Genomic DNA, 25,363 nt, shown 5'->3' on the forward strand with positions numbered 1-25,363 from the left:
TTTGTCGTTTCTCCGATCACAAATGCAGACATGGTTTTATGTTTACGCGGCGCGATACGCAACGCAACGCGTAAAAAGACAGTATAAGCCATTATAATAAGTAATTATGTCCCCACTGGATGCAACAAATGCCTCGTTTGTAATGGGTTTTATTGGTGCTGTCTCATCGCGCCGGGACACGGCATCACAGTATGGCAAGGGGCGTAACATTTCCGTCACACGCTTGAGGTATTCAGCCAATCACAACGCACTGGATAGCTGGCCAATCAGCATACACCTCGCTTTTCAGACCGATGAGCTTTGTAAAAATTGACGCGTTTCAGAAAGGCGGTGCATAGAGGAGTAACAATAATGTACATTATGTGAAAAATAATGTGTTTTTTTAACCTTAAACCACATAAACACATTGCATTACACCAAATACACAACATAATATTCTTTTTAGCAATGTCATATGACCCCTTTAATCTGTTAATCTGATGATAAGAAAACATACATGTGCTGGAGTTTAGCGATCTCTCCACAGCGATTTCTGCTTACATGAAAGTGTCATACAGCAGCCATTGTGTGTTTTTTCACAATTTGTGCTATTTGTGTAACCAAATCTGCCACGATCAAACTTTCACTGAGTTTCAATAATGGATCTATTGTGTTTGAGGAATAAATGCTCTTTTGCTACCTGTGGCAATACAATGGGGAAAAATTTACATAAATTGGAATTGTTGGAAGTTATATTAAGAGTTTCTAAAGTTTTTACCAGTTTTCATAATGTTAATCAGTTGAAAACGGCATGGCAATGTTAGTTTTCAGTGTGTATTAACAATTTACTGCGCGATCTGAGTGGCTTGTCTCATTTGCGAACAAATTGTCACTTAGAAAATCTAATGTGAATACAGATTACAAAACACAAATCAAAACCATGAGTTTTGTATTATCATAGTTGGCTAAATGAAGTCAGTGTATAGTCAGTGGAGGTTGGTTAAAGGACACATGAAATGTTATTGCATTTACCCTTTTGATAGAATAATCGTGATTATAATTTTAATCAAAATAATCGTGATTATTAGTTTAACCATTATCGTGCAGTTCTAGTATTGACTCAATTTTATGATTTCTTACTAGGGGTGTAACAGTAGCCTACACAAACATGATGGTCACGGTTCGGTATGGTTTCAGACGGTACAGCAGGGGGAAAAAACTAAACATAAAATTGCCTTTTTTTAATTTTTTTTTTATGAAACAGTTCTTTAAATAAATTCAATTATAATTAAACCTTTCTTAGGGATAAAAATCTACCTAAACTAGGGAGCCCTTTTACATTACTATAAGGTTACAATTAACAACAGAAGCCCAAACTTAAATTTAATTACTATTTATTTTTAAATATAACAATCAACACTCAACTTAAAAACAATTGTATGCAAACATTTAAATTGCACATAATGCAGTTTTTCAATTAAATTCTAAATTATACAATTTCTATTTGTTGTTGAAATATATTCATTTACACAATGGCTGTCATACCTTGTTTCATAACAGATTTATTTAAACATTCATTAAATAATTAACATTAAAACATCACTAACAGGTAAAGTAAAATATTTTGAGTATAGTCTAAAAGCAAACCGCTCTTCTCTAGACTTTATTTCTCTAGCGAACTAATGAACCATGGACACTGATCACTTGCCTGTAGGGATGTAACGATTCACTCAACTCACGATTTGATTCGATTCACGATTTTGATTTCACGATTCAATTCGATTCACTTTTTTTATTTTTTTACAAAATGAGATTTAAGACAAATTATAAATTAAATGTGTCCTTTTATTATTGCTTGGACAAAATACTGTACGTTTTTTTGTGAAATTGAAATATAACACTATAATAATATACTAATATAGCACTTGTATATTATTGCTCTTTTGTTGGTTTTGATTGCTTCTATTGTCCTCATTTGTAAGTCGCTTTGGACAAAAGCGTCTGCTAAATGACAAAATTTAAATATAATGTAAATGTAAATAACAAAACTAAATTGAAAATTTAAAACAAGCCCCAAATCAAATAAATAAGTAACACCTATGAAATCCGTTTTATTTTTTCCAAATTCCGTTTTTTCCATTTTAATTTTTCTCGACTCCTTTTTAATAGTTAAATTAAGTTTTATTAATCAAAAAGCATGTCTAATTAATTAAAATCATGAAACTTATACATTTTCACATCAATTTACTAAAAGCTTAACAAAAATTACATGTTTAGGGAATCCGTGTATCATTCGATCATTCGTTTTTTTATTTAATATTGAAAGTAGAAAAATGTGAAAACGGCTCCTTTTTTGTTTTTTCGGTTTTTTCCAAAAAAACGAAAAACGAGAATTCAGCTTAAGTTTTCATTTTTCAATTAATTAATTCGTTTCAGAATAAATATTTTAAACACTATGACAAAAAGGAAAGAATACTAAATTGGCTTGGGTATATATAGGCCTATATGTTCACGCAAGAACTGTCATTCTGACTGACAACCGGAGAAAATATTAAATAGCCTACTGTTAGAGTTATATAATGTAGTCTTGTGTTTTTATTAAAATTGATTATAATTGATATCTCAAAAGGATATGCACTTGTGCACAGCGTGAGCTGCAACGCAAGAGTTTCATAAAATATAATAACTTGCCATTTCGGTTTGTTTCTCACCAGACCCTCAGTATACCTTCAGAATGCTTGGAATATACGCCACGAGATGCATAGGATTATTTTAAGACTGATATGCATCCGCTTCAAAAAAAACAAACAACTAAAGTCACCATTCTCTGCCATTAAATTGGCAAGTGCGAGCAGGACATTTTTGTGTTATTAAGTAATAAGCCTTTAGAACAACATTAAGGTGAGTAGTCACTCTAGTTCACACAGTTCCAATAAATTGCGATGGGCTAAATAAACTCAATAAGCAGACAGTAGTAGTAGTAGTAGGCTATGTACATTCTACTGAAAAATAGTAATAGGTACAGTCTTCAAATCAAACCGGACTTTTATTTTGACGGGTTGCCGTGAATACCTTTACAGTTCTGTGTATGAGATATGACTCTAGTTTTACTCAAATCAAACGGTCAAATGCTCATGAAGTGACTCTCAGAGCAGTTATGGAGATGTTCATGTGTTTACGTCCTCATTTAGTGAGACTGCAGATGCTGAAATCACCGCGAACGTCACGCGCGCTTCAGTATGTGTGTAGTAAATGAAACCGCGCATCTGCACCATTCATTAACAGAGACACGCAGAACATGCAGGATTCATATTTAAATCGACTTTTGCACTTAATATTTACAAATACTAGTCCATATCGCGATTTGATTTAAGTGTAATGACCTACTTTTGATTAATTCATTAAAAATTTGACAAATTCCATGACATTCCGCGTTAAACTCTGGATTCCGCGATTCCGTCCGAGTTTTCCACATCGTGGAAATCATAGGTCCCTATGAATGAGACGCAGATTTACTCTCTGCCAGCAGGTGGCGCTTAAAGCGTTTCCTTGGTTTCTGCTGTAAACAAAGCAGCGCTGCACTTATGAACTTTAATATGCATTATACAGAGGCAAGAGGAAAAGAAAAAATACCATCGAAAGACAGTAAGTTCCCCTCAGACATGTATTCATATAAACTCCTACCCCTAATTGAATCGCAATTTGTTTGCATCTCAACCGATTTGAATCGTCACATATTTCAATCGATTTTCAACCGGCTCGCAGTTAATTGTTACATCCCTACTTGCCTGAGGTAAATTCATGTTTATTTCATGTTAAAACTAGTAGTAAAGAGGAAGGAAGCAATAATCGCCCTCACTTGCGCTCCACGCTGGTGTGTGAACTGAGGCATTTATACAGCGATCTGTCACACCACATCAAAGAGCGCCAAAACGGCATTTATTGTTTAAATTTCCTGAAAAAAAATAACGATGTAATTTAAAAGATGAGACTTTGTTTCTTATCAAAAGTAACGATATATAAAACTGGAAGTTTCAAATAAAGTTACACTCATGCAGTGATAAAACAATGCTGTTTTTGTTCAGTACACGTGTACCAAACTGAAAAACTCGTTCCGAAAAATTATGGTATGAATACGTGTACCGTTACATCCCTATTTCTTACGGTATTGTTTTGGGTTTTGGTACCTTATGGTTCAGTTCACTAAGTACTCAAAGTCAAAATGGCCAAAATGCACATTCTTAATTTCTGTTCTTCCCACCAAATTGATCCATAATTACAGATAGATTCAGCACTTCTTGAGTTTTCCCAAAACCACCTCTGTTGTTGCCTTTCACTCCAGTAGTCCTGTGATTGGCATCTTCCTGTATCCCTGCAAAACCATACCACCTTGTGCTTTCTGCTTCTCATCACATCAAACACTACATCAAAACATCTTTGCTTACTTTTCCATGTGTACAGCTCACTCTTTTTTTTACTAAAATGTATTTCATTTCTATAACATTTTGGGTTTTTGCTTCTGGAGATTGAAAATTATTGGTAGGGTTGGAAAATAAGATCATGAGCATCACAGTTTAATATATGTAGACCACGTGCACTAACCTTTTTTTTATCGTTTTTTTTTTCTATAGAATGTGGAGAGTGATGGAAGCTTGTGTTGGAAGATGAACAGAAAGTTATTGGAATCACAGGTCGAGACAGATTTAGAGAAAGCTCAAGGCAAATAGCGAGGTCCATTTAGCTTTTTTTCCATTTAGCTTAGTCACAATTATTGTTTAATTGCTTTCTTGAAACAAGAACATTTAGATGTGTCAATGAAAAATTAAGGGACAAAAGGGTGAGTTTAATGAGAATGCACAAAATGATTCTTCTTTAATGACATCCCGAACCTCTTGGAACATCTGTCCAGCCTGAACTTTCCTCAGTGCTCATTAACATCAGCCAGTGTTGTCCACCGAACACAGTCTCACCTGCTGCTCTTCATTACGATAATGATTTCTACCTTCCATCTCTCAGCTGGATTCCTTTTTTGGCTCTTGAATATCGATTTACTCCAAAAAGCATTTTCCATCCTGAGGGTGTCATTCTCAGAGACTGTATTTCTTAACTCTCTCATGGCTCTTCATAGCTGTGGCCACATGCTAAGCTCTCAGGAGCAGTGAGTAATTGGAAATCTCCCTTGCGCCAAGGGACACCCTGTGCTGCATGTCTTTTCTTCCTTTCCTGGGTTTGACAAATCTCAGGGATTTCTCACTGTCTTCCTCTCACACATATGGAGGCATACACTGGTCTTTGAGTGGACCAAGGTGAACTGGGATACTGGAGGACAGTGCAAGAGCCAAAACTCTGTGACCAGTTTAATTGCATACATATGAACGCACCTCTAGGCCTCACCTTGGAGTGTTGAAAGGACGAAGAGCAGGAGTTGCCATCCCTGCTCCTGGAGGACTACCTTCCTGCAGACTTCAATTCAAACTGTTTCAGTACATCTGCCTGTTATTGTCAAGTAATCCTGAACCCCTTGATTAAATGGATCAGGTGTGTTTGAACTTGAAGATAAACTCTGGAAGTTTGTAGCCCTCCAGGAGTAGGGTTGGCTACCCCATTCACAAGAACAACTTGTTGAAATGATGTTCTGTCATGCAACCAAAAAGGTTTGGTGCTTTGCACTTTTGATGTAGGCATCCATTGACCAACAAGTATTCCAGACTGGTGCTTTTGGAAATACAGTTTGTTGTATTCCTGCTTGTCTTTAAACTGACCTGTTTCACTGAGAGGTCACAGGCTCTCTGCCAGGCCCAATGCATAGATTTTATATTTCGACATGCATTCATTTTTATCTTTTCTTTTTTATCCTGGCTGTTTACATTTACGTTGAATGCCCTGCAAGACTCACCCAAATCTTTCCACACCCTAGCTGCATTTCCATTACAGATTTGCGCAAAACTTTTGCGATATGTTATAAATGTCGATAAAAAACTATTGCGAAATAAGTGTTTCCATTAACCGATGTTATGCAACATAATTTTTTCCTCTCACAATAAGTAATGGCGACAGATGTTGGTGTATCACAGCCACCAGACTAGCCATTCTTTTTAATTGAAGGAGACGTAGGCGTGTAACTTTAGCAAAGCAACACGGAGAGCCACTTCTGGGACACTTCTGAAATGTGGCTGGTATAAACACAAGCATTGACTAGGAAATATTCCTTTTTTGAATTGCCTGAAAAACCACCTCATGCAAGTGTAAAAAAAATTTGTGATATATTAGAGTTTTTGTGAAATGTACGTGTTTCTTTTGGGCATATTTTCAATTCGTAATTTCAATTTTCGCAATTTGAAGGGTAATGGAAACACAGCTCCTCTCAAAATCAGGGGTGTCCAATCTTGCTCCTGGAGGACTGCGCTATAGAGCTCTAACCCTTAATAAACACACCTGAACCAGCTTATAAAGGTCTCCAAGACTACTAGAAACTTCCAGGCAGCGGACGTTTGTTGGAGTAGATTGGAGCTGAATTTTGCAGGACATTGGCCCTCCAGGAGCAGGACTGGTCAACCCTGCTCAAAATGGATCTTGTACATTTCTGTCCATCGGAACTATTTAATGTGTATACCCTCCTTTCCATGTCCCATGTATTGATACAGCTGTGTCTCTTCCTCAGCAATACTGCAGTTGTTACACTGTAAATCTAGGCTGAATTGGCAAGTCTTGCCTTCCTCTCTCTCTCTCTCTCTCTCTCTCTCTCTCAGGAGATCAGAATGTCTTTCTCCCATAAGACTCTAGGGGTGCTCCCTAACAATAGGGATCTAATGATTATGTTATCTGTGGTAGATTAGGCTACTTCTTTACACAGAGAAACACCATTTGCTGGTTTTCTTTTTTTTCTATAAGTTGTATTTGCACACTCCTACTGTATATGCATAGGATGCTCGGCACCTGACTGACCCCACAGGGACACCCTTTAATCTGTGCAGTGAATGTGTTATATCTTGGCTGGATTACTTTTAAGTCTCTTCTGATTAGTATTCACTGATCAGGCTTAATGTGGGTGGCAGCAGCCGGGTTAGTTTGTTAGCATGTTAAATCATCTGGAGGCTTACTGTATGTAGAGCAGTAAACCTGGCTGCAGCCCTTCGTTTTTCCAGGTCGAACCCTGATTGCGTCACAGTGGGTAGCTTGTCAGCTGCTGCTAATTTTGACCCGCTCCCAGTCTCTTGTCTATTTACGGACCTGAGCGGAGTCTTCAACGGCCTATCACTCTCAGGGAAATAAACAAACATACTGGATGTGAACAGCAATGCCAAGATAAACAGCAGCTCTGTTATTGCACCTGTAATTGATTTAAGAGGGTAAATACGCATGTTAGCCATTCTTTTGGGTTCACGGTGAGCAGAGGATTTAACAATGTGGCGGCAGCTTTTGTGGATACCCAGATCTGTAGCCACCATAAACAGTTTTGGTTCATTTAAATCTTAAATTAGTTCCCTCAATCTTGAATATGTGTTTGCATGTTAGTTTATACATTTATTAAGTCTGTGGCTTTGCTGAATTTGATTCAGTTGTAAATGAGTTTTCTTAACATAAAATTGCCATGCAATTAAATGAGATCAAATTAAATGATAAAATGAGATGTCAAATTAACTAAAACTAAATCTTTGTTCATTACTAGCTAGCAAGAGCCATGCTAACATACTAAATGTGCTGTGCTGGGATTTGTTCAGTAATTGCTTATTGATTAAAGCAACATACAGTGTAATATTTATACTATCATCTTTAAGTACAAGTTTCACTCTTCAGCACAATAGTAATCCCCAAAATGCCAATATAATAGAAACCGTTTGTAATCCCAAAAGAACATTAAACACTGAGTTCCCTTTTTCATCCTGCTAAAACACATACAAGATATCACTTCATTTTAACATTTACTTTCCCCATCCAGTCCTATGCAAAGCATGATGGGAACTAGAAAGCCCCTGCTCTGGTTCAGTTAATGCCAGCAAAAATTAATAATTTAGTTTCAACACTAATGGATTAAGGAAACTTTCTGTAAGTGGATTGCACAGTTTAAAGGGTTAGTTCACCAAAAAATGAAAATACTGTCATTAATTACTTCATTAATCCAACTTCGTTCTTCTTCAGAACACAAATTAAGATATTTTTAATAAAATCCGAGAGCTCTCTGACCCTGCATAGACAGTAGGGTTGCACGATATTGGAAAAATCTCACATTGCGATATTTTGTTTTTCTGCGATATATATTGCGCGATAAAAAAAAAATCACCAGATGACTTGAATAGCATTTGAAAAAAATAATAATTGGGGTGATTTTGTTACTGAGTAAATCAGCATTGAAAATAAACAAATTACAAATATAGATAAATATAATAGAAAAAAGATACAAATGAAATAAACAGTGCTTTATATTTTTCAGGTAAGTCTAACAGTATTCAGGTACAGAAATTGAATAATCAAATGTAAAATAACACTGCATAGTCTTCACTGTATAAATTAAATCTAATAAATCTGTGTTAAAGCTACAAAAGTGATTTTGGGTGAACCAGAAAGCCTCAGGAATATTAAACTGCTGTGAACGAATATACTTTCCATTATATTACTCAACTGTTTGCCTTCACCTAAGCCATAAGCAACCGTGTTTACAAGGATATTTGCAGAGACATGCATTTTGACACAGTTTCATGCGTATATGTCATTTCGGAACGAAATTCAGTGTTCACATGCATCTGCGTGGCTCTCACCGTGTCTACATCAGAAGCGAGTGGCGTTGTAGGACGCGACAAAATACAATAGAACCCATTATATCAGCACTGTCTACACTGGATGCGGCGCGGCACGACAAATCCCCAACAGTAAATCCCTCGTTCTTTTTATGACGTTCTGACACAAAGTTCAAATGATTTGCAACGTTTGCTTTGTTGCGTCCAGTGTAGACAACCTCTTAACAGCTGTCGAGAAAATAACTATCAGTATAATCAGAAAATCAGTATACTAAACATCACACATCCAGCGATGTGACTATTGCGGATGCGCACATCGCGATATCGATGCTGAAACGATATATCGTGCAGCCCTAATAGACAGCAACGCAATTGACACGTTCAAGGCCCAGAAAGTTAATAAGGATATCGTTAAAATAGTCCATGTGACATCAGTGGTTCATCCTTAATTTTATCAAGCTACAAGAATGCTTTTTGTGTGCAAAAAAAACAAAAAAATAACGACTTTATTCAACTATTTCTTCTCTTCCGTGTCAATCTTTGACGCATGTTCATGAGAGTACCACGACGCTTATGTGTGATGTTGCTGATGCAGGAGCCGGCGTTCTGATGTAGCTGCGCTTTGTTTTCAAGCAGAGGAATACGCACACATGTATCGTAGTACTCGTAAACATGTGTCGACTGACACGGAAGTAAAGAAATTGTTGAATAAAGTCGTTATTGTTGTTGTTTTTTTCACGCACAGTATTTTTGTAGCTACATAAAATGACAGTTGAACCACTGATGTCACATGGACTATTTTAACGATGTCTTTATTAACTTTTTGGGTCTTGAACGTGGTAGTTGCATTGCTGTCTATGGAAGGGTCAGAAAGCTCTCGGATTTAATCAAAAATATATTAATTTGTGTTCCAAAGATAAATGAAGGTCATAGGGTGAGTAATTAATGACAGAATTTTCATTTTTGGGTGAACTATCCTTTTAAGTTGACAATGGTCAAGAATTGTTTAATTGCTTAATTTTAATTGAATAAGCAAAACATAATTTTTTTAATTCTGCATTTTTCATGTGAAATACAATTATGATAACTAGATATGCCCCCTTCAACAGTAGTACATCAGTTGAATGAAGCTTTAGGAATGGCTGGCATGACCAGTGTATAATGTGTTTCCGTGCTCATTTGGCTGTCCAGGTCTGTGAGCCTAGAGCTGAGATGGGCTGAGCTCTGTTTCTACCGTGATACGACTGGCTGCCTCTCTGGGCTACCTTGGGAATTCTCTGACCCACTTTGCCTTTCGGTTGGAGTTATTTTTACATATTAGAAGAATAAAACAATGGCAGTCCTCACAATGTCTATGCTTTTACTTTTTCCTCTTTTCTTACTTTTGTCACTGTCTATTTTGTATGGGAATGAGGAGGTGGTGGTGAATGGGGAATGGATCAAGGACTAGTTACTTACCTATAAAAAAAAACAAAAAAAAAACAAGACACCTTGGCTCTGAGGAAGATGGGAGTCAAATGCCACTTTAAAGTGTCGGTATTTTGTCAGCCATTCTGCAACGTGACAAACATTGCTCCACGTGATGATTCAAGATAGCAGTGCAACTGATCAGATGCACTGACAATAAGCACACATGCAAATGCGAGCTTGCACACACATTCGCATGCACGCACAAATTGTCTTTGTCAGCGGATGCTCTCTCAGCAATATTCATAGAAGATGGTGCAGTCTCTGGAGATCCGAGTCTGAACTGATGTAAACCTCGATCATTATTACTAACCTCCTCTTTTACTGAGAGGTCACAGGGGCTGCATTTACACTTGAAGGCCTAATGCACAAATTTGATATTTTGACACGTATTTTTATTCCTGGCTGTTTACATTTATTTAAGACTTAACCAACTGTGTTAACTTGAATACCCAGCCAGACTGTGCAGTGCTGGTGACATAAATCGATTGGTGAGAACTACAGTGCACCACAGAAATCAGAATTGTCTGACCGTGTGCATGCGGCCTGAGATGCCTCCGGTCCTGTGCGGGCCTCTGAAGCATCTCAGCAGGGGCTTAGGACACAGAGACTCACTGATTATAAGCCTTTAATGTTAAGCTGATTACAGGCTTTAGGTATCTCCTGCTTTCTGCTGGTAATGCCCATGTCAAGTACCAGAATCGTGGAAACATGCAAAATGTATCCGGTAGAGAGACAGTCGCTCTCACTTTCTAGAAGCCTTATATATCATTTTTATACATAATAAAAACTAAAAGTAGTGAATGCTATTAACAAGTTGTAGTGTGACTGTAACTGATTGGTTTTCGTAAAAGTGTAGTTTTTCCAGTAATAAATCTTCCCAACAAGTAGCGGTATAGTGTTCGAGTTAGCATTACAGAGATTGGAAACTGGTTTCTTTTTAGTGAAACGTGCCATTCGAAACATTCATGCAAATTCATCCTATTTTATTTCATTAAAAATACTATTTTATTTGGCGTATTTTTGGTGTGAAATGTGTAGTTAAATCTTGATGTCAGTGTTTTTAAATATAAATGTATCTAAATAAATAATAAATCGAACTAAATTTAAATAGAATGTTTCTAATTATTGATTTTATTTAATGTAAATTTTAAGTCTAATAATAGGAATGGCTCGATACCACTTTTTCAGAACCGATACCGATCTGATACCAAAAATTCAGAGTATCTGCCGATACCGATATCGATCCGATACCAGTGCAGTTTTTTAAATCAGTGTAGAATTTCTATACCTCAATGTGTGTTGACCTGACCATCACTCTTTTGTATGTTACACACAATCTACTAAATATAGACAGCTCCATTATAAAGAAAAAATAACAAACAGAAAAATATAATCAAAATCCAATGCAAAAATACTATTATAAACTAGGTTAATGGATAACGCAGTAGCAAAAGTTACTCTAAAAAAATCATGAGTGCACAATAATTTTATAAAATCCTAAACTTTTAGATACTGCATATTACTGTGCTTGTGACGAACAATTCATAGTGCTCTCTACTCCAGCCTTGTGATCTAACCAGATATCCAGTAGAAATTTACACGATTTAGAAACAGCACGAAACTCCAGCAAGATAAATTCCTTTTATGCAAAACCATTTATCTTTATTTACAGATCAAGTATAACATTAGGAACATTTAATCATCTTGGAGAGAGTTTCATCGACTTGACTGTCATAACCGAACCTGACACACAGTTTGAATGCTGAATGGAGGATGACAGACAGCCACTGCGGAAAGAAGAGTTTATGTGAACTTGATTTAAATATTCATCTGTACCTCACATTAAGCTATGGAAAAACTTCAGAACACTTGAAATATAGTGCATGAAAACTTTATGGTGCTTTATAATGTTTTTGTGGCTTTCGTGGGGCTTAATAATAACACAATAGTATACGCACTATATCGGATTTGGATCGGTCTCGTCTGACCGATACCCCGATCCAGCAGAAAATGCCAGTATCGGAGCGATACCGATACTGAATATCGGATCGGCGCACCCCTATCTAATAATGTCACCATAAAATGAACTTATTTTCAAAATAACAGCAGCATTTATTTGGAACAAAAATGATGAGAAACTTCAACTGATGCATTTACACAAACTATATTTAAAAGTAAATACCTAGTTGAAAAAGTAGTTCGTAACAATACAAGTTGATAACAAAATATACCCTAAAGGGGTCATATGATGCGATTTCAAGTTTTCCTTTCTCTTTGGAGTGTTACAAGCTGATTGTGCATAGATAAGATCCCTGAAGTTGCAGAAATTCAGCCTGATTTTTTTTAAGTCAGTTTAATATAATTTAAATTGTACTTGAAAGAATTTGTTTATATTTTATTTTTTAAAAGAGTGCCATTATGCCCTTTTTTGAAGTCTTGATTTCGTTTTTGCTGTACTAGAATAGATTTTAGAATAGAAAACTTACTTGTTAGAATTGAATAAACAATAATAAAGTTCTTTTATAATGAGAGTATATTGAAATATTTGAAAATAACTATAAATCAATCACTGTTTTTTTTTTCAAACAGATGCAGTGGCAACCTTAACATTTTATTTGTAGATTTAACATTTTTAGATGGTCTTAAGCAAAAGAGTTGTAGAAATTCTTAAAATCTTTAGAGCTCCTTATGTTTAAGTTTTCATAATCCGTTTGAAAAAAAAAAACATTGCACACTATTAAATAAATCTGTTTATATAAAATTATTCAATTCACAAGTGACATGTTTGTGTCATTACATGTAATTTTTATTTGTGTAAGCTATAGTTCTGACCTTTAAATCAAAGCATACTCATGATTTTATGACATTGATTACTGCTTTAATCAGAAACACAAGTATCTTAATGCTATTTTTGTACTTTACTTTCATTTTCTTATGAATAGGCCAACAGCGGCCCCTAAGTAAATAAAACATAATTTTTCATATCGGGTCGTTTACATTTTAAACCATTATCGGCCAATTCTGATAACATTCCGATAATATCATGCATCCCTAATTGCAGCACCTCTCCTCCCAGTCAATCTCAAACGACCTGTTTAGTTTCTGTTTCCATGAAACCCCTCCTTCCGAAACAAGAAATGTGCTCGGATTGGTTAGTGTTCCGGAAATGACACGCCTCCTACCATTACCGCAAGTTTAAATATTAACGATGGTGGCAATTTTGCCATACCAATTCAAGCTGGATTCTTCATCTTCTCTAGTGCAACTCAACCAGGCCTCACCAATGGGCAGGAATTATTTAAATGAGTGAATTTGTGATGTCACAATATCCGGAAGAAGTGTGCTGTAGTCTGAAGAAGTCGTTGCCGTTGTAGTTCTTGAAAAGTGTTTTCTGTTAAAGAGAATATATTTGACTCAATTTTGGATTTTAAAATCGTAGCTTTCTAAGTTACAGGCATTGGTACAGCTATGTAGCGTGTCTGTTAATTCCAGGACACAATAAAACAGATTTCACGATTTCCATTAACACAGTCGGTCGCACTCCATACACCTCGAGATGAGCTCAGCTTCTCATGGATTTCTGATGGAATGAGGTGGCATTGACCGAGTCATCCTCTGTTTATTAGCGAGTTCACAGCTGTTTCCTGTTGTGCCAGTAAAGCGGAGCGGTTAGGAGACGGCAGCTGCGTTAAAAACAAGATGGGTGATAACGCAAACTCGTAACACCCGGGAGTGGGAGGGAGCCAGTCTCCATGGTAACTGCAGGAGTAAAATAATTGGGCATGGCCCAGATTGTGTGAAAAGTGATGTACGAAAGAGGGGCTTTTCTTCCCCCTTTTCTCCTGTTTTGTTCCTAGCTCTAGCTTTCTTTGAGCAATGCATATCTAGATGTGCAACGTTTTTGTTTTTTACAGTGAAAAACTTCAAGATCACAGATGTGTCCTACATGACTGGATTAACCGCTGTAATCTGTACGGCCTTAACCCTCACTAGTGGCTATTGCATCACTTTTTAATTTGGTAATTTGTCTTTATTTCAGTAGTCAAGTCTCATAATATTCATAATTTTTTTCTGCCTGACTTGCATGTGTGTGTTAAACCTGTGTACGATTTCATTGGCACGCAATGCAGGCAGGATGAGAGAACATGCAAAGGTAAATATTTTGGCTCTTGGGCAAATGAGAGCCAGACGCCGAGTGTTGGCACTGTTGCTGTTCAGGCCAGACTTGAGTAGCTGGTGTTTAAACTCTCACGATAATAAGAAGTTGATGTGAATGAACTAGCTGAATGAACTTCCTCATCTTTAGGACAATGCAAAGCTTAAAAAGGGATAGTTCATCAAAAAATGAAGTTGTTTTGTCACATGCATTGTCAACATACTTGAAGTGACAGTTCTGACATCTTGAACACTTGTAATGGAAAAATGGAAAATTAAAAGTTTTAATTTTGTTTCTTGATACTTTCACATAATTCCAATTTTTGAATTTAATTTATTATTAAACCAATTTAGTGACTTTACAATCACTTTTTTTTCCACATCAGATCATTTGAATTTTGTGATTTTTATTTTATTTTTTAACCTTGACTCTAGGGCTGTCACTAATGATTATTTTGGTAATCGAATAATCGGTCGATTATTCTGACAATTAATCGAGTAATTGGAAAATTTATTGTGGTAATAAAAATAGACCTAAGCGAACAATAGACTTTAAAATGACAAAATACGCATATAATAGCAATGAGGCAATAATAATTGGTTCAAATAAAATCAAGTGCAAGAAATCTTATGGTTGTATTGAACAGAACAGTTAAAATACATAATGTAATAAAACAATATAATCATAACTTTTGTACATTGTTGTGCATCAAATTTACAGAAGTGCATTATGTGTTACTAACAATGAACAGTAGTTTATTACATGTAGGGATGTAACGATTACTGGTTTGACGATAAATCATGATACCCCACGGTTAGTATTACCGTTTCATATTTTAATTATCACTATAACCATATTCTATTACCGCGATTTGAGCAACTGAGGATAAATAAATACTGTCCAGCGCATAAAACACAGTTTTAAGTAACAGTCTCACGTGCACACAGCAGCAGAGTGGTTTAGTTTTGTGTGAAAACATGGAGGAAAAGCTGGGAGGTTTTAAAGTGTGCTAAGGGAGTTGTAGAAATTAATATATGGATGAATGAATTATATGAATGTTCCTCTGAAGATTCTGACTGTCTTCAGAAAAGATTTGATGGCATTTTGTTTTCGTCTTCACTTCATGTAATACCTAATAAAGTAGTGTTTTAATCGCAATGCTGTTTTGTCCTCGGAGGTTACGGGAAACAGCTCTAATTCTACTGTTCCAAAAGCACCACCTAGTGTCAGAGAGTGGATTTACAGAGAGTTACATTTACATTCAGCCTGGGTGCAGTTTTTGTCTGGCCCAAAAAATGCACCGAATTGGCATGCCCTGCTGTAAATTTTGACCGGTTGATGAAAAACAAGCTTATGTGGATTCTACACATTTAAGCAATTCAGAAAAGGTATCTAGAATTATTTATGGAGCAGATATAATTCATATAATAATTTATTAATCAATTATCATTTTGAATTGACCATTTTCTTTATTTAAAAGCTGAAATGTGAAGTTTACCATTTATGAAACTTTTTCAAAGCTTTATTTGAAAATTTACATTAGATATTTGAACATGCTATGCTATTAGATAAAATGTTGTCAGTCATGTTGTCATTTAAAATCCGGACATCATTGGCAATGTTATTGTTTTAGTGATTATGCAAACAAAAACTCATTTTATTTGTTGTTTGTTGATTTTAAATGTAAAACTCGGTTAAAACGATATGTGTGTCAGTACTTTTTGAACATCTCCAGCACATTTTAACAATACCGTGGTAATACTGATAACCGTGATAATTTTGGTCACTATAATCGTGATAAGAAATTTTCATACCATTACATCCCTAATTACATGCATTTAGTAGCATATATTAATCTAGGCTAATGTTAATTTCGTATACTAGGCATTTTTAATATTTCATGTTTATGTGAACATTGTTTTATGCATAAAGTTGAATTAACAATAATTATATAGTATACAGTAAATGGATTTGCATAAATGATGTATATTTTGTGTATTGTATATTTATATAATAACTTCATTAATTAAATATTTTTTGTACATTGTTAGTTCATAATACATAATGCATTAATGAATAAAATCTGTTGGAAAATGGGGAGCTCCTTACAATAAGGTCCCATTAATTTAACATTAGTTAATGTATTAACTAACATTACCAAAAATTAGCAATACATTTGTTACAGTATTTATAAATATTACTAGTTAATAAAAATACTTTTTTGTTTTTGTTTTGTGTTCATGTTAACTTGGGTCTATTAAATAATATTAACAGATACAACTTTTTTTTAATAGTGTATTAATAAATGTTGCAATGTTTTTTAATCTTATAACTAATAATAATTAGGGTTGCAAAGGTTTCCAGAAAGAAACTTTCCAAAAATCCCTGGAATATGAAAAAAAAAATCCTGGAAAGTTTCCAAAATTTCTGGAATGTTTCCGAAATTTACTGGAAATTTTCCACCTTTTTGCAACCCTAATAGTAATTAATATAGTTTAATAAATGGAATCTTATTATAAAGTGTTACATTTTCATTTTGTTTTATATTTTTAAAAAAACATTATGACATTACATTAAAAAACAGACAATACTATATTATGTAGTATATATATAAAAAAAAATATTTTTCTAGGAAAAAAAATATTTTATTATTATTATTATTATTATTTTAATGATATTGGTCACCCCCACTTCACATTTTCCCTGGAAAAATCATGAATGAATACTGTACATGCCTGCCACACTGAAAGTTAAAGGCAGTTACATCATTCAGCAAGATAAGAGGTTTATTACAGACTGAAAAACTGTCTTCAGAGCAGCTACTGTTAAACACTTCCACCCTTTTGGCGCACTTCACCAAATTGCTACCTTCAGTAACCAGCGTTACTATACTACTCAAACAGTGTTGTGGCTGAGCCAGGGTCAAAAGTCCCGATCTGCCAGATAAAACATACTGTTGAGGATTATTTTCCTCTCGGGCAGGGAGAGATCTGGCTCTTTGCTATAATAGCTTTGCTAAGCCATTGTCTGCGGGAGTTGGGGCTAACAATCCTGCTTTGGCAGTGGAGAGTACCGCCTTATTGCTCAAACAGGGCTGGAACGCTCTGCGCGAGATCTCTGCAGGACACGTCTGGTCTCATGGAAGGCGCTTGGAACCTAGTGAGAAGCTGTATTTGTTGAATGGCAGAGGAGAATGTTTTCATCATTCGCGAGTTAACGAGCTTTTCACATCAGAGGCCAGCGGCACGACTCCGACCTTCTGTAGGCGAACCACAATAAGCGCGCAGGTGCATGTGTGACTACGCATGCACCGTCTGAATCCTCACTTCAACACTGCTGAAACTCGCTGTTATATTTAGCACAAGAAATGCAGTTTAGAAACACCGTTTTTTAATGGTTGCTGTGTTAAAAAAGATACACTGTAAAAAATAATCTGTGAAATTTACAGTAAAAAAGGGGAAGCTGTGGTTGCCATAACTTTAAAGTAGCCGAAATATGGTCGATTTGGCTTCAATTTAAAGTAAAAAAATATATTTAATTAACTGATATAATGTTTATATAAATTAATATATTGAAGTGCTGATCTAATAGAAAGATGGCAGCAGCATTATTTTTGCAAAGAGATTGGTAGGTCTGTTAGTAAAATCTGTTGATTTAAGCAATCTTTGCATTATATACCAGTGGTGACAGTTCAAAAATGGGGAAAAAGCACTTTTCAAGGTTTTTTTTTTTTCCCCCTTTTTGCTTTTAAAGCGGAATGTCTGAAAAACAAAATGAATCTTCTTTGCTTCTATTAACACAGTTGCATAAAACAGATCTGTCTGCATGCCATAAGTATTCCTTTTCAAAAGTTTGCATATGCTTGTAACTCAAAGTATTAAAGATATCTCAATACAATTTTAGGTTTTGGTTCTTAAACATTTTCTTGAGGTATGTTAATTTTAAGACCCTGTATGTTCATTTCCAGAGATGTGGGTGCTTCAATGGGTGCTTTTAAGTGAAAATTGTCATTTTAACCCCACTCTACAAAATTACTCTGTAAATATACGTCTATGACATTTAATGTTTTGGCTTTCTAGGCATGGACTTCTGGTAAGTTCACAATGCATGATCCTTCTGCCCTCCAAAACAATTTTGGCCAAAAGTTCTCCGGAAAATTTCTCAAATATTTTCATATATATGTTTTGGTCAAATATTTTCGGTTCAGTCAAAATTTCATTGCATCACTATGAAAATGCAGCACATTTGCGTTACAAAAAAGAACACAAACACAAAGCTGAGCTTCCAAAGACAGAAGTGATTTTGTTCATGTGCTGGCAATGGCATGGAGTATTTTTAGGCCTTACTCTCTTTTTCATCTTTTTTATGTTTTATGCCTGTGCTTATCCCTCTGTCTGTGTTCAGATGCAGTCGCTCACTCTCTGAGGAGAACATCTGGATGTCTAAGCCTGGCACTGTTAATTAGAGCTCTCTGCAGTCACTCACTCCGTTCACACTGAAGTATTTATGGGTTTTCACGGTCATTTGAATGAACACAGAAAAGAATCTGTTCAGTCGAATTCATAAACACATTAAAATTCTGCAAAGGCAGAAATGAAACAAATCTTGGCCAAAAATGAATATACGATTGTGTTCTTTGCACGACTGTTGTAGGGTGTCCAAAAGTTTGTTGGCGTTAATGTTTATTAGTCTTTGTTTTTGAATCCACACATCACAGATTTCGTACTAATGGAGGAATCATAAAACATAAAACCCATCAAAACTTGTCATATTTCCGAATCCAAAGAAAGAAACCAATTATATTTTGATTAAAGGAAATCATTCTTATTTTTAGGAAGCTTAAGTTCTTTTTTTTTCTTCTTCTTTTTTTTGTGTTGAGATACAATTCGCATGACATGCAAGCAGATTTCACTGCAATTCTTATTACCATAATGCAAAAGAAACACAAATGGAATATTTTCTGTACTGCTTTTAATTTCATATCAACAGATATGCTTTTACTTCTGCTTTAACTGCCTCCAAGAATTCAAGCAATAAGGACAGTTGACTAAAAACTGCTTACAGATGTGTTGTGGAAAGGAATTTATATGTTAATTTCCTGCTGAATTATTTTATTTCAACATTTTATGGCAAGTCCTTTTAAATACCTCTATAAAACATGTTAAATAATGCTGAAGGGACAGCATTTCCTGAAAGCTAAAGGCCACTGGTACTTCATAATAATGGCATCCCTGACCTTTACAGCTGCTGACAACAGAAAACTAGGGTTCGGCCTGCAGATTCTTCTTGATATGCTTCTAAGTGAGTAGCAGTCAGTCTGGTTTGTCAATTGGCATTCAATGGTGGAAACTCATTCTTTGGAATTATGAAGTTTTCATTTTTCATACAAAGCTCTGACACAACACGTTCAGAAGGGCGTTGGCCTTTTTTCAGGAAGAGCGTTATCTGACAAGGAACAAGTTTGTCCTGAAAAAGCTGTCATGAGCCGGAAAACCATCAGAGGACTATAGTTTAGATTTTCCGTCCGTGCCGTTTTATAATTCGGGGCTTTGTGGCTCAATGGCAGAAGATGCCGTTTATATGATATCTGATCGCGGAGCTCAAGTAGGCATCTGTAGATTACATCGGCCTTTACCAATTAAAATTTCTAGTACAGACAGCGTCTGCTTGACATGTATCGCACAGTGGAGCTATTCTCATCTGGAAAGCGACCTTTTCTCCAGCATTGAGTGGAGCGCTGTGTGGGAGACGTTGTCTGAGAGCGCTAATTGAATTTCACTTTCCATCATCACCACACGCTCCTCTTTACTGACGATCCCGCTTGGCTCATCGCATATGTGTGGAGTTAGATGCGGGAATAACACTCCTCATTGTGACAAATATATAGACCTCATTTTGAGCAGAGTGCTTGAGATGTTGGCATTGCTTTCATACCTTCAGAGATTATTTATTATCAAAACTTTATTTGGAAACATGATTGGATTTCGTAATCTGTTCTGCATCCAGGACAGGGTGCTTGACTAGTTGTCCAAAAAAGGACACAAGTCCTTGTGTTAAAAACACAAGTTAGAATAATATTCAGAATTATATTTACTTCTTAACGTATTATTTTTTTTAAATAATTATATAAAAATGTAATAGTTAATTTAGTATAAAAAAAAGTTTATAGTTTATAAAATAAATATTTATATAAATAAATAATAGTTTATAACAACCCAAATATTTGTTGATTTTGTGGTTTTGTGTAGTTATTCATAAAGCACGACAAGCAAAATGTGCCTGTGTTGTATGCTTTTAATTTCTTTTTGCTCTTCTATGCTTCCTTCCTTTTTCTTCCTTCCTTTGCTTTATTTCTTTTTCTTTCTCTTTCATGCATTTTCCTGTCTCCTTACATTTGTAACTTTTTTCGTGTTTTTAGGATTTTATTTTTATTAAATTTTAGGATTTTTATATTTCTTTAGTAATTAAGTGTTTAATTAATTTAGAAAGGAATCTGCACTGATAGCATGTTATTTATGAAATAAATGTTACAAATAGTTTTTTTATTTGTTGATAAATAACCAAAATACTAGTTTATTTAGTAGTTTTTCCACATAATTATTCATAAAACGTGGCAAGCAAAAATGTGCTGTTATTTTGTTTTTAATTTCTTTTTCAGTCTTATAGGCTTTTTCTTCCTTTCTTGCTTCCTTTTTTTGCTTTTTATCTTTCTTCCTTACATTTTATTATAATTTTTTAAAATGTTTTTAGGATTTAATTTTTTCTAAAACTCTATATATATATTTTTTATATTTACATTTTTATTAGTATTAAGAAGTATTTTCAAATTAATTTAGACAGAATTGTAGCACACTGACAGTATGTATTTATGCATAGGGTGACAAGGAAGGCTTTTTTGTTATTAATTTCTTGTTTTATGTTTTTTTAAAAGCTTGATTAGTTTGTAATCTTCACAGAAAGCAATTGAAATAAATGGCCATGGCCTTCATCTTCATGAGGAGCCATTATTCACTTCTGTCTTCACATTTGCTTTGCTGGATAATTGAGTGTGCAGCACTTTGTATGATAGCAGCTCACGTAAGAGTGTGATTATTGATGTTTGAATTAAGGCTCTGTGCATTGATCACACTTCTGCTAATGCCTCTATTTTAGTGCAGCTTGATCAATGTGGCACTATAGGACTTGTTGTTGAAACACATCAATACAGTCTTCCAGAACAACTGTGCCGTGCTTCCATATATCTTCACAGTATTTAGTCATAAACGCTGTTTTCATTGTATTTCTTGTGTCTCATTAGGTCTTCTGCAGCTCACTGTAATATTGATGCTATTGAAGAAGTCTGACTTCCAGCTGTAACCTTCCTTTTCTTCCATCTTTACTTTTTTTCTTGATTTCTATGTCTGTTATGCTTCCTTCCTGTCCTTCTTTTTCCTTTGTTGCTTTCTTTCTTACTGTATTTGCGTTTTATGCTTCTTTCCATTCCTATTATTCACCCTTTCTTCCTGTTGCTTCTTTTTCTGTCTCTTATGTTCCCTTTCCTTTCCTTTTTTCTTTTCCTATCCTATCCTATTCTTTCCTTTCTTTTCCTTTCCTTTCCTTTCCTTTTTTCTTTTCCTATCCTATTCTTTCCTTTCCTTCCCTTTCTTTTCTTTTTTTCCCTTTACTTTCTTTTCCTATCCTATTCTTTTCATTTCCTTTTTTCTTTTCCTATCCTATCCTTTTCTTTCCTTTCCTTTCCTATTCTTTCCTTTCCTTTCCTTTTCTTTCCTTTCTTTTCCTTTAATTTCCTTCCCTTTCTTTTCTTTTTTTCCCTTTACTTTCTTTTCTTTCCTTTCCTTTTCTTTTCTTTTCTTTCCTTTCTTTTCCTTTAATTTCCTTTCTTTTCTTTTCCTTTCCTTTCCTTGCCTTTCTTTTTTCCCTTTCCTTTCCTTTCCTTTCCTTTCCTCTTTCCTGTTCTTCATAATGTCTTTCTTTTTTATGCATTTTCCTGTCTTTGCTTCAGTCTTTCTTTCTTGTTCCTTTTTTGTCTCTTTTGTTTCCTTTTTTTTTTTTTGGTTATTCCTTCATTGCATTCCTTGTTTTTAGTTTTCTCTTCTCCTTGCTTCCTAATTTCCCTGGCTTTCCCCTTAGCCTTTTTTTATTCCCACTGTTAACTTTGTGACCTAAATGCTCCCTCTTTTCTGTCCATGGATAAAAAGTCGCTTTATGGCTCATGAACGCAGATACTGGCAGATTAATTTTTCAATTGGAAAGATTAGAGATGCCCCATTGTCACCAGTCTCCCGGCAAAAACAATTTTCTGCGCCTTATTTATCATCACACAATCAGGTGTGCTGCAGTGATACTGAAGCGCACAGAGAGCTGCACCACTACCAGTTCAGTCTTGGCAAGATGCCCAATGACGGAGGTGGAGCATGAAACACACGGTCGGTCAGTTTCAAGAGTGCTCAGACGCAGCGGTTGAGTGTCCACTAGAGACTGAATTATCATTTTGGAATTGGAGGGAAAGAGCTGGTGTTTAACAGAGATGTTTTCATCCATTGTGCTTCCAGGACTAATAAATGGTAGACCTAGAGCTGCTTTCATAGTCACTTTCCTCACCTGATCTTTGACTCATGCATTGTCAGGAACGGCTCGCTGACCGCTTCCATCAGGCCCGTTAAAATGATTACATAATTGCCTTATGTCAGCTATTTGACTGTGATAACTGTGTACTTTAAATTCCAGTCACATGTTGCTGTTTCAGATAAGGGCTTTTAAATGAGTGTCTTTATTTACTGTTTTAATATTTTAAAAAGCCTAATATTTTTCTAGATATGTTTATCATTTGACCTGACCCTCTGGAATATTTTTTAAAGCCTCAAAAAAAAAAAAAACATTAATTTAATTTCTTTTAAATTCTATATGAACTAAAAGGCTTGCATAGAAAATGACATGAACGAGACTTCAAAGTTTTCAAGAAAACTGACTGCAATATTTTTTGAACGAATAGCTCTTTTTGTAAATAATTAATAATTGTAGAATGATTGGAGAGATTTTTTGGAGAGTATGTCCTCACTAAATGAGGACATAAATACATGAACATTTCCAGAACTGCTCTGATGAGAGTCACTTCATGAGCACTTCACGGCCAACCCGTCAAAAGATAAATTAAATGAATGTTTTATGTTATCATTTGATTACCAGAAAAATTGAAGTACATAACACAGAATTTCTGGAAAAAAATTAATGTTTCCTAGGGTCCTATTATTAGTTGATTCTTAATTGAATTAAACCATTAAAATGGAATCCATATAAATGAAAAAAGAGAAAAATAAAATGTATTTCAGTATATGTATTTTCATAGGGCCCTAAAATTATTTTTGTTAAACTTGTAATAAATTGCTGTTAACTTAAATTAATTAGACAAGATTTTGAATAATAAAATTGAATTTAACCATTACAACAGAGTCCAGAAAAATTAAATTAAATTAAATTAAATAAAATAAAAATTTGGAAATTAAATAAAATAAAAAATTGGAAATTAAATAAAATAAAATTTGGAAAATAATATGTTTCACATTTCTCTTTTTTATTAATTCAAGCTCTTTCAACTATTACTATAAACACTACTATTATAAATAATATTATTTTAAATAAAATTAATATTTTACAGTTTGTCAAAATAAAATTTTGTAAGCTTTGCATACACATGCACCCCTCGAAAGCCTGAAATCACAGAGTCCCCACATATCAGTTCCCAAATTTTAACCCCGATGATAATCGCTGGCCAAAATGTCTTGATCATGACAGCACTAGCTTTCCTTTGTTCATTACAGACATTCATAGAAGATGGAAATTTCCATGAAAAAAACACAAGGCAGCTGCTGAGAGATTTGATGAGATTAGAGAATAAAAGCAGTAAAGTGTTGGATTCACATTGCAAGTCCTGTTTTATTATAATGCCAGAGGCCGTATGTTGTGTGGTCTTGTCTGATGGCCAGTTAGACACATCAACTCTCTGCATCACGTGATTTAATTGAAAAATGATTGCTCGTTGAGGTGCACTTGCTTCTGGTGACGGCACTACAGCAGCACGTTAGCGACCTTGCTTTTCTTGTTTTTCCTGCTTTTCTTTTCTTCCATCTCTAAATGTGGATCACAGAGCAGCAGTGCAGTGTGTGGTGGTCCAGTGGAAATGGATTTACCCTGTGACCAGCAACACTGGATGGGGATTTCATGATGACGGCTGCGGTTATTGTTTACAGAGCTGGGAGTTAAGGTCGTGTCATTTTCTCCCCCGCAGCCGTGGAGTTGAGTGATCATCGGTAAACTGGTGCGTGATGCTGAGCTGCGCCTGTTATCTGTATTTCTCAGAGATAAAGCAAGCATGGTGTTGTTCTCCCGCCGGAGCCCGTTGAGGATGTAGATGTATCAGCGGTGATTCACAGAGCGCTGAGGTGATGGAGAAAAGCAGCCCACCTTGTGCATCCAAACACTCCGAGCATTAAACTGTCACTGCTATTAACACTCTCAGAGCCTCAACTGGATGTGCTAGTGTGATAATGGTTTGTGGTGTGAGTGTGACATGTGGCTTAGTACATTAAAACAAAGAAAACATCTTATACTGTTGCACAGACAGACAAATAAATAACTACACAGTTTACCATTCAAATGTTTGGGATCAGTAATATTTAATGTTTTTGAAAGTCTCTTATGCTTGTCAAGGCTCAGCCCTCTACGAACACCTTGGCAATTGAATCGCCATTGGCTAGTAAATTTTTTTGTTTACTCGCCAGACTGATAAATATATACATACACATATACATATATACACACATATACACACACATACACATACATGTACACACACACACACACACACACATACACACATATACACCCATATACACACACACATATACATACACACATATACACACAAACATATACATACACACATATACACACACTGGGTACGGAAAGTATTCAGACCCCCTTAAATTTTTCACTCTTTGTTATATTGCAGCCATTTGCTAAAATC

General features: G+C 35.2%; 1 protein-coding gene across 3 annotated transcripts in view; it reads left to right on the forward strand.

The window, feature by feature from the left end:
* The window catches only part of LOC107744073 (spermatid perinuclear RNA-binding protein-like), a 105,988-nt gene that overhangs the window by 16,323 nt on the left and 64,302 nt on the right, over window positions 1-25,363 (forward strand). The window lies entirely within an intron of this gene.

The sequence above is a fragment of the Sinocyclocheilus rhinocerous genome, unplaced genomic scaffold (genome assembly GCF_001515625.1).
Source record: "Sinocyclocheilus rhinocerous isolate Xijiao unplaced genomic scaffold, SAMN03320098_v1.1 scaffold287, whole genome shotgun sequence".
Taxonomy (NCBI): Eukaryota; Metazoa; Chordata; class Actinopteri; order Cypriniformes; family Cyprinidae; genus Sinocyclocheilus; species Sinocyclocheilus rhinocerous.